This window comes from Haematobia irritans, chromosome 4, assembly GCF_050003625.1.
Source record: "Haematobia irritans isolate KBUSLIRL chromosome 4, ASM5000362v1, whole genome shotgun sequence".
Classification (NCBI taxonomy): Eukaryota; Metazoa; Arthropoda; class Insecta; order Diptera; family Muscidae; genus Haematobia; species Haematobia irritans.
In genome coordinates, this window is record NC_134400.1 from 102,866,645 (window position 1) to 102,876,856 (window position 10,212).

General features: G+C 35.3%; 1 long non-coding RNA gene across 1 annotated transcript; it reads left to right on the forward strand.

Moving 5' to 3' along the window:
* The first annotated feature begins 2,736 nt into the window (after nucleotides 1–2,736).
* Nucleotides 2,737–3,490, forward strand: LOC142236572 (uncharacterized). The gene is made up of 2 exons (XR_012722098.1): nucleotides 2,737–3,194; nucleotides 3,260–3,490. It is a non-coding gene; the product is annotated as an uncharacterized LOC142236572 (long non-coding RNA).
* Nucleotides 3,491–10,212: the final 6,722 nt, after the last annotated feature.

A 10,212-nucleotide genomic window follows, 5' to 3' on the forward strand; every position in this document is an offset into this window, starting at 1 on the left:
CTCCTAACACCGTCTTCTAAATTATAAGTAAGTCCATACGTGGTATAAATTAAATTAAACAAGTATATACAGCACTAAGTTCGGCAGTGCCGAATCTTAATACCCACCACCATAAACCAAATATTAGGGTTTCCTTTGAAATTTCAGGAGGGCTTGGGGACTTGAGGACACTTCCCGAAGATAAATTTAAAGATTTCACCTATGAGGACTATATCAGATTCTGGATTTATAAGAACCATTTTTGTTTGAGTTTTAGAGGAATCATTAACATCTCTTGTAAGTGTGCAAGAAAATTATAAAATAACGTCTTGATTTGAAATCTTAAATCTGTAGAAGTAAAATCTGGAAATTTTACATTGAGTTTCAAGCAATTTTCAGTGCGCCTTCTACACCCTCAAGAAGTGAAGTCGGTCTATATGGAGGCATTACCAAATGGACCGATAAAAATTTAATCCTATACACGTTTTTGTGAGCCTAAAATACCAGAATATTTACAATTTCAGGCAAATCAGATAAAAACTACGGTTTCTAGAAACCCAAGGAGTTAAATCAGGAGATCGTTCTTATTGGGACTATACTAAAATATGGACCGATACTCACCGTTTTCGGCACACCTCTTTATGACCCGAAAATACCTCTATATTTCCAATATCATGCAAATAGGATAAAAACTTCGGATTCTAGAAGCCCAAGAAGTAAAATCGGGAAATCGGTCTATATGGGGGCTATGCCAAAGTATGGACCGATACTCACCATTTTCGGCACATATCTTTATGGTCCTAAAATACCTCTAGATTTCCAATTTCAGATAAATTGGATAAGAACTACGGTTTCTATAAGCCCAAGACCCCAAATCGGGAGGTCGTTTTATATGGGGACCATACCAAAACATGGACCGATACTCACAATTTTTGGCACACGTATTTGAGGTCCTACAAAACCTCTAGATTTCCAATTTCAGATAAATTGAATAAAAACTACGGTTTCTATAAGCCCAAGAAGTAAAATCGGGAGATCGGTCTATATGGGCACTATACCAAAATATGGACCGATACTCACAATTTTTGGCACACGTATTTGTGGTCCTACAATACCTCTTGATTTCCAATTTCAGGTAAATTGAATAAAAACTGCGGTTTCTATAAGCCCAAGAAGTAAAATCGGGAGGTCGGTCTATATGGGGGCTATACCAAAACATGGACCGATACTCACCATTTTTGGCATAAAATACCTCTAGATTTCAAATTTCAGGCAAATTGGATAAAAACTACGATTTCTATAAGCCCAAGACCCCAAATCGGGAGGTCGGTTTATATGGGGACTATATCAAACTCCGAACCGATATAGCCCATCTTGGAACTTGACCTGCCTGCAGACAAAAAACGAGTTTGTGCAAAATTTCAGCACGATTGCTTCATTATTGAAGACTGTAGCGTGATTACAACAGACAGACAGACAGACGGACATCGTTATATCGCCCTAGAATTTCTCCCTGATCAAGAATATATATACTTTATATAGTCAGAAATCGATATTTCGATGTGTTACAAACGGAATGACAAACTTACTATACCCGCGTCACCATTCTATGGTGGTGGGTATAAAAAGACCGTTTAAATATGTATATAATTCAGTTTGACAAAATTTTCTATAGAAATGAAATTTTAACAAAAATTTTTTTTAAAAATAAAATTTTAACAAAATTTTCTATAGAAATAAAATTTTGACAAAATTTTCTATAGAAATAAAATTTTGACAAAATTTTCTATGGAAATAAAATTTTGGTAGATTATTTTTGGCTCGAGTGGCAACCATAATTATGAACCGATATGGACCAATTTTTGTGTGATTGGAGATCGGCTATATATAACTATAGACCGATATGGACCAATTTAGGAATTGTTGTTAGCGGCCATATACTAACGCAACGTTCCAAATTTGAACCGGATCGGATGAAATTTGGTCCTCCCAAAGGCTCCGGAAGTCAAATCTGGAGAACGGTGTATGTGTAGGCTATATATAATTATGGACCGATATGGACCAATTCTGGCACGGTTGTTAGTGACCATATACTAACACCATGTACCAAATTTCAGCCGAATCGGATGAATTTTTCTCCTGCAAAAGGCTCCGCAAGCCAAATCTGGGAATCGGTTTATATGGGGGCTATATATAATTATGGACCGATGTGGACCAATTTTTGCATGGATGTTAGAGACAATATACCAACACCATGTACCAAATTTCAGCCGGATCGGATGAAATATGCTTTTCTTAGAGGTTCCGCAAGCCAAATCTGAGGGACCCTTTTTATGGGGGCTATACGTAAAAGTGGACCGATATGGCCCATTTGCAATACCATCCGACCTACATCAATAGCAACTACTTGTGCCGAGTTTCAAGTCGATAGCTTGTTTTGTTCGGAAGTTAGCGTGATTTCAACAGACGGACGGACGGACATCCTCAGATCGACTCAGAATTGCACCACGACCCAGAATATATATACACACAGAGAACATATTGGTTGAAAATTGATTGTTGTAATAAAAATTCTGCATCTACAATGAAATCACAGTTGTGTCAATCAATTTACATTATTTACAACCTTAATTCGTTCCTACTACCATTTGACGATAATTATTATAGAGTTTTGTTTGTAATACAAGTCAAATAGTTGTCTGAACTAAATGTCTCTCTTTTTAAAAAAATTTGATTGAATTCGATACGCGCAACCAACATTAAAAAACCTTCATAACTGTCATTTAGTATTCAGAAATTACAATTGATATTCGCAACCAAATTCCTTTGGAAATATTTCTCAAATGTCATTAATATTATTAAAAATTATTCAATGTTGAAGGAAAACGTGTCTTTTCAATTTAAAACAATAAAAATTACTGAAATCAGAGTATTTTCAGCTTCAGTTTATTTGAACTCTTGGTGGATTGCCTATCAAATATTTCATGAACAACTCGCGCAGTGTGAAACTGTTCTAAGTACACCATATTCGATACGAGTCATATAAACAGTTCTATCTTCAATTGTTTGGGATCGAGTTTTAGATGTGGAACAATTTTATAGTGTTAAAAGGTAAAAGTTTGAACCATGTTACAAATTTAAAGCGGCTCTAATGGGAAAATTCATCTCCACGTCTGTCTTTATCTATGGAACACATAAGGAAGTGATGGTGGCGAGTATGTTCTTATTTATTTTTTTAAACTCCACACTAATTTTCTGATTTAATTTGTTGCGTTTTTAGACTGGCTATGTCATCCCATTTATCATGTGCTCAATTCGGACGCCACTTATAAATACTTGTATACTAAGAGTTCCAAAGATTTAACTACCATTGCCTGTCAATTCTGCAATCAATGCTGGAGGGTGTACTTTCAAAGGTGTATATTTTTTAATTGTTAATGTATTGTAATTTTATGTACTTTTCTGTTATTCATAAAAATATGAATAAAATACAATATTCTGAAGGAAAAAATCATTTTCAATTCGGTTAAGGTGGGTGATATAACCATATAAAGAAAGGAGCAACGACCAATTCTATCGTCTAATACAACCAACTCTATATATAGTATTAGTTGGATTTTCCATAATTCGATTGAGTCGACTGAATTTGTCGGGTGTCACAACTGCTAACAGAAGGTTGCTGCAACTGCCAAAAGGAGGTTGGCAATAAATTCGGTTATCACAACCAATCTGTATTCTCTGTGTACTTTATGGGGTCTTAGAGCAATATTTCGATGTGTTACAAACGGAATGACAAAGTTAATATACCCCCCATCCTATGGTGGAGTGTATAAAAATGTATACGGTTAAATTCTCTATATGCTGCAAAGCCTCTTGAACAGTTTCAACTAAGTTTTCTTTTTATATTACCGATTTTTGGCCTTAGCGTGTGTTTTACTAAAAGTTTTCTTATTTAATGAAGGCCGCCTAAAGGCGGGATTGGGTCGGAAAACTCGAGTCGGAAATTGAAAATAATTTGTCGTTAATACGGTTTAAAAGATTCTGTTAGCACAGGGGGAAAACAGCAGAAATAATTTATAAATTCAAATGTGTCTCCTAGCATCAAGTACATTGTTAGCTCAAATTTAAACGTAATTTTAATTGTATTGACAATCAAATTAATTGATATTTTTTTGTGTGTACGCAAAACTCAAATTTAAAAGAGAATGTTTTCCTAAAACTATCCTTACTTCAATTTTCTGCTTCTTTGGCTCGGAATCAATACCAAAATCATTAGTATAAAGACAAAACGCTTGGAACCAGGCAAGCTTTTTTCAGTGTATGAACTTAACTTTTTCCATTTAAATTTCTAGCGAGTAGCGACCCCACTTAAAACTCTACCATGTGTATAGTCACATTCTATAAACACAAATGTTTCTATGTTTACTACTCTTACATCCAGCATCGTTGTCATATGATTCGCTGGACACTATAGTTCTTGAACTGCAATGAAAAGGAATAGAAGACGTTGTTAAAAGAATTGAAAATACTGATGCAGCTACCAGCAGGTTGAAATATTTATTCCTGATGTATGTTTAGAACCGGAAATAATACATGTTGTGGAAGCCATATATCTATGGGACATGACATCCACCCATGGTGAACTCACGTCTATTGATACACCTACTCTTTCAAAGTTGCGCTTCTTTATTCTGTTGTCCTTTGTCCAATGGACAAAAAGGTTATAGGAAAATATAGACATAGAGGAAAGCTATAAATGTCATACTAAGTGTTATTTAATAGATTGAAGGAATTGATCAATTAAGAAAAATGTAATGTAAAAATAATGTGAGCTTTCCTAAACGCTGTCGAAATTGTATCAGAGAATACTGTCAAACTGTGATACATTATCGGCAGTGATTTTCCATAGGAAAATTTTCATATCATTCGTTATAGAGGGAAGATTTGTCATTCTGTATGGAAAAGTTTTAATATTTGTTCTAACCAGGGATCAGGAATGTGAAAGTGAGGGATCCTTCTTTTTTTAGGCCTTTAGATATCTTGTTGCGTGTAATTTATAGTTCCTATTGTGTTAGTGTCCTGCATTTTCGGTAAAGCGTAAGCGAATTTTAATTAAGCAGTCTGCTAATGTCTTTGGAACAATCAGGTTGGTTCTAGAGACGGAAATAATCGAAATAATTTATTCTGATAATTGAATTCTGATGAGGAACATGGGAGTTTCGAAGCGATCGTTCATCCAACCATCTTGCAGCCCAAAGAAATTTTGACAAACTTACTTTTTCTCTGTTGGTTTGTAGTTTAGTTAACGTATAGTTTTAAGCTGAAATCTAAACAATAATGACCTGGCCGAACTTACGGCCAGGCCGAATCCAAGAAGGCTCCGCAAGCCAAATCTGAGCGTCGGTTTATATGGGGGCTATACGTAAAAGTGGTCCGACATGGCCCATGTGCAATACCATCCGACCTACATCAATAACAACTTATTGTGCCAAGTTTCAAGTCGATAGCTTGTTTCGTTCGGAAGTTAGCGTGATTTCAGCAGACGGACGGACGGACATGCTTAGATCGACTCAGAATTTCACCACGACCCAGAATATATATACTTTTTTTTTTTTTTTATTTTCATCTATGGATTAAACCCTTACAGACTAACAGTAATATATTACATTATATACATATCGTTTGTTAATATATCAAGTATTTAATAATAATGTTATCTTTTTCTTTACATTGTATTTCTCTTCTGACAAATCAAGATAATAATAAAATTTATTGAATTCATTACAAAGACGGCGAAGTGGATCGTTGTTTTCAAAGTTCGTTCGAAAGTATTCAATGTGGAGCAGTTCAAAGTTGCGGGTAGGTCTAAAGGGTACATTGAATGATATGCTGTTAATAAGGAAGTCAGATTTAAATCTTCCGTTAATTAAATCAACCGTAAAACAGATATTCAGCATGGTACGTGTACTTTTCAGTGTAGGTAATTTGATGAGCGATAGTCTTTCGTTGTAAGACGGCAAGGTTTGAGGTGTCCAGTTATTCCGACGTAAACAAAACAGTAAAAATTGTTTCTGAACAGATTCAATACGATTGCAATGAATTTGGTACTGTGGGTCCCAAATTACAGATCCATATTCCAGGATAGGACGCACAAGTGAAGTATATAAGTTTCTTGTAACAAATGGGTCAGAAAATTCCTTACTCCAGCGCTTGACAAATCCAAATGATCCGTAGGTCTTATTTACAGTCATAGAAATGTGAGATCTAAACTTTAGCCTGCGATCCAAAAGTATTCCAAGATCTTTAAAGGATTCAACAGTTTCAAGCGTTGTGCCATTCAAGTTATAATTCGTGTCGATATAATTGAATCTATAACAAGTATATAAAGCAGTAAATTCGGCCGGGCCGAATCTTAAATACCCACCACCATGAATCAAATATAATAGTTTACTTTGAAAACTCTTCGTCGTAGTGGGTTACTTGATAATATATAGAATTATAGGAGGTTTGATGACAAATCTTCTCCCAAGCAAGTCAGTTCCCAAAGACAAACTTTAAGGATCCTACCTATGACGACCAGATCAGATTCTGGATTTATGAGAACAAATTTTGTTTGAGTCTTAGAGAAATTATAAACATATCGTGTATATGATGAAAGTACGCCTTGATTTTAAATCTTAAATCTGTAGATTTTTTCCGTCATTATTCAAATAAATACGACGAGTACAATCTGGAAATTTTACTTTCAGTTTGAAGCAATTTTCATGATCAGTACGCCTGCTATACCATGAAAGAAGTATTTTTCTTTTTGAGAAACGAAATTTTAGACAAGCAAAGTTTTCTTTTGACACAAATTTTAGAGACAATCGTTGAATAAACGAAAATACTTTATAAGAAAATGAAATTTCGTTTGTCTAAAATTTCATTATAGATTTCTAATTTCCAGCAAATTGGATAAAAACTACGGATTGTAGAAGTCCAAGAAATAAAGCCGGGAGATCGATCTATATGGGGCTATACCAGAACATGGACCGATAGACACCATTTGCTACGCACATATCTGTGATCTTAAAATACCTTCAGATTTTCAATTTCAAACAAATCGGCTAGAAAATATAGTCTCTAGACGCCCAAGAAGTAAAAAATCGAGAGATCAGTTTATATGGGGGTTATACCAAAAAATGGACCGATATACCTCAATTTCGGCGCACTTATTTGTGATCCAAAAATACCTCTAGATTTCGAATTTCAGGCAAATCGGGTAATAAATACAGTTTATAGAAGCCCAAGAATTTCAGGTAAATCGGATGGTAAATATAGTTTCTAGAAGCCCAAGAAGTAAAATCGGGAGATCGGTCTATATGGGGGCTATACCATAACATGGACCGATGGGCACTATTTTCGGCACACCTTTTTATGGTCCTCAAATACCTCTATATTTCCAATTTCAGGCAAATTGGATAACAACTACGGTTTTTATAGGCCCAAGACCCAAATCGGGAGGTTGGTTTATATTGGGGCTATATCAAAACATGGACCGATACGGACCATTTTCGACACACCTCCTTATGCTCCCAAAATATCTCTAGATGTTCTATTTTATACAAATCGGATAGAAAATACTGTTTTTAGACGCGTAAGAAGCACAATCGGGAGATCGGTCTATATGGGGGCTATACCAAAACATGGACCGAAACGGACCATTTTCGACACACCTCTTTATAGTCCCACAATACCTCTAGATTTCCAATTTCAGTCAAATCGGATGGTAAGTATAGTTTCTAGAAGCCCAAGAAACAAAATCGGGAGATCGGTCTATATGGGAGCTATATCAAAACATGGACCGATACGGACCATTTTCGACACACATCCTTATGGTCCTAAAATACCTCTAGATTTTCAATTTCAGACAAATCGGAGAGAAAACACTGTTTCTAGACGCCTAAGAAGCAAAATCGGGAGATCGGTCTATATGGGGGCTATACCAAAACATGGACCGATACGGACTATTTTCGACACACCTCTTTATGGTCCCAAAATACCTCTAGGTTTCCACTTTCAGGCAAATTTGATAAAAACTACGGTGTTTATAGGCCCAAGACCCCAAATCGGGAGGTCGGTTTATATGGGGACTATATCAAAACTTGGACCGATATAGCCCATCTTCGAACTTGACCTGCCTGCAAACAAAACACGAACCTGTGCCAAATTTCGGGACGATAGCGCCATTATTGAAGGCTGTAGCGTGATTACAACAGACAGACAGACAGACAGACGGACATGCTTATATCGTCTTAGAATTTCTCCCTGATCAAGAATATATATACTTTATATAGTCGGAAATCGATATTTCGATGTGTTACAAACGGAATGACAAACTTATTATACCCCCGTCACCATTTTATGGTGGTGGGTATAAAAAGAGATATGCTTGCATTTCCTTATGTTCAGTTCCATCATATTTGATGAGCACCATCTGTACATGCTATTCAGATCAGATTGGAGTAAGGATTGGTCATCACTACTCCGAATAACCTTTATAATTTTAACATCGTCAGCATACATGAGAGTGTAACCATATTTAATGGCTGATGGAAGGTCATTTATAAATAAGTAGAACAATAGAGGGCCAAGATGACTGCCTTGTGGAACACCAGAAGGCACTGTACTGATTTTCAAATAATGTTATCAAATACTACAAATTGTGTACGATTCTTTAGATAACTTTCAAACCAGGATACCATTAATTCACTGAAGCCCATGCGATGCAGTTTGTACAGTAAAAGTGAATGGTTTACTTTGTCAAACGCCTTACTAAAATCAATATAAATGACATCAGTCTGTAAACGATCTCTAAAGCCTTCATTAACCATTGTAGTCAATTCCAAGATATTTGTTATGGTCGAACAAGATTTACGGAAGCCGTGTTGTTTAGGCGATAGAAGAGAGGAGACTTGATGATTCAAACTATCAGAAATAATTTTCTCCAACAGTTTTGGAATAGCACTTAATTTAGCAATGCCTCTATAATTCGTAATATCTGACTTGCTTCCATTTTTAAATAGCGGAATGATAAATGAATTCTTCCACAATGTAGGAAAGTGACCTGTGCGCAAAGATTCATTAAACAGAAATGAAAGAGCAGTCGAAAGAGAATGAGCACAATATTTGAGGATGTTACTGGGAATCCCATCAGCGCCCGGGCGATATGAACATTTTATCTTTTCCATATAACTCATCACAATATCAGGAGAAATAAATGGAGTGGTGAATGTCGAATATTCCTGTATCTTATATGGGTACGCATCAGATTGCTTGAAATCCTTATGGCAGTAAGTTGTTGCAACGAACTTTGAAAACAAATTACACATAGATTCATTATCATCCCCTTCAACAGCACCATAGTGAAGGGTTCTTGGATACACATTTGATTGACGTTTAGAATTAACAAATCTGTAAAATGACTTTGGATTAAGCTTCAGTTCATTTTTAATTTTCGATAAATAATTGTTATAGGATTGTTTATTCCACAGGTTGTATTCTGAACGAGCAATTGAGTAGTTTGCATAGTCAGTCGCAGGTCCAGATTTTTTATACTTTTTATAAAGTTTATTCTTTCTATTCTTCAAGTTACGTAATTTACTGTCATTCCAAGGTGGACCAGTGTGAGAAGTTATTCGAATTAATGGAACAGATTGGGCAATGAATGAATTCAAAGTTTCATAAAATGTATTTATTGATTCATCAAGATTTCTCGCTGGTAAGATTTTATTCCAATCCACATTTAATAGTAATGAGTTCAGTTTTTCGTAATCAGTTCTATTAACAGAGAATATTTTATCAGTTTTCAATACGAGTTTTTTTCGCATAGATCTCGAAAAAGACATATTTATATTCATACAGACAGTGGGATGATGAACATCTTCAGAATTTACAACGGCATTGACGCGTGATAAAAACACATCTTTTAGTTCATTTGTAAAAAATAAATCAAGTAATTTATTTTTCGAATTTTGTATGTTGCTAATTTGAAAAAGACCATTTTTTAACAAGTTTTCAACAAATTCAGATTGATATCCATTTCTTAGCATTGGTACGGAGTAATTCATTTCCTCACAATATTTCCATGTAATAAATGGAATGTTAAAATCACCAGACAAAACAATCAAATCAGAGGATCTTGCAGTAGATAGGACCGATTGGATAGCAGTCAAATGAGCATTGTAAACATCG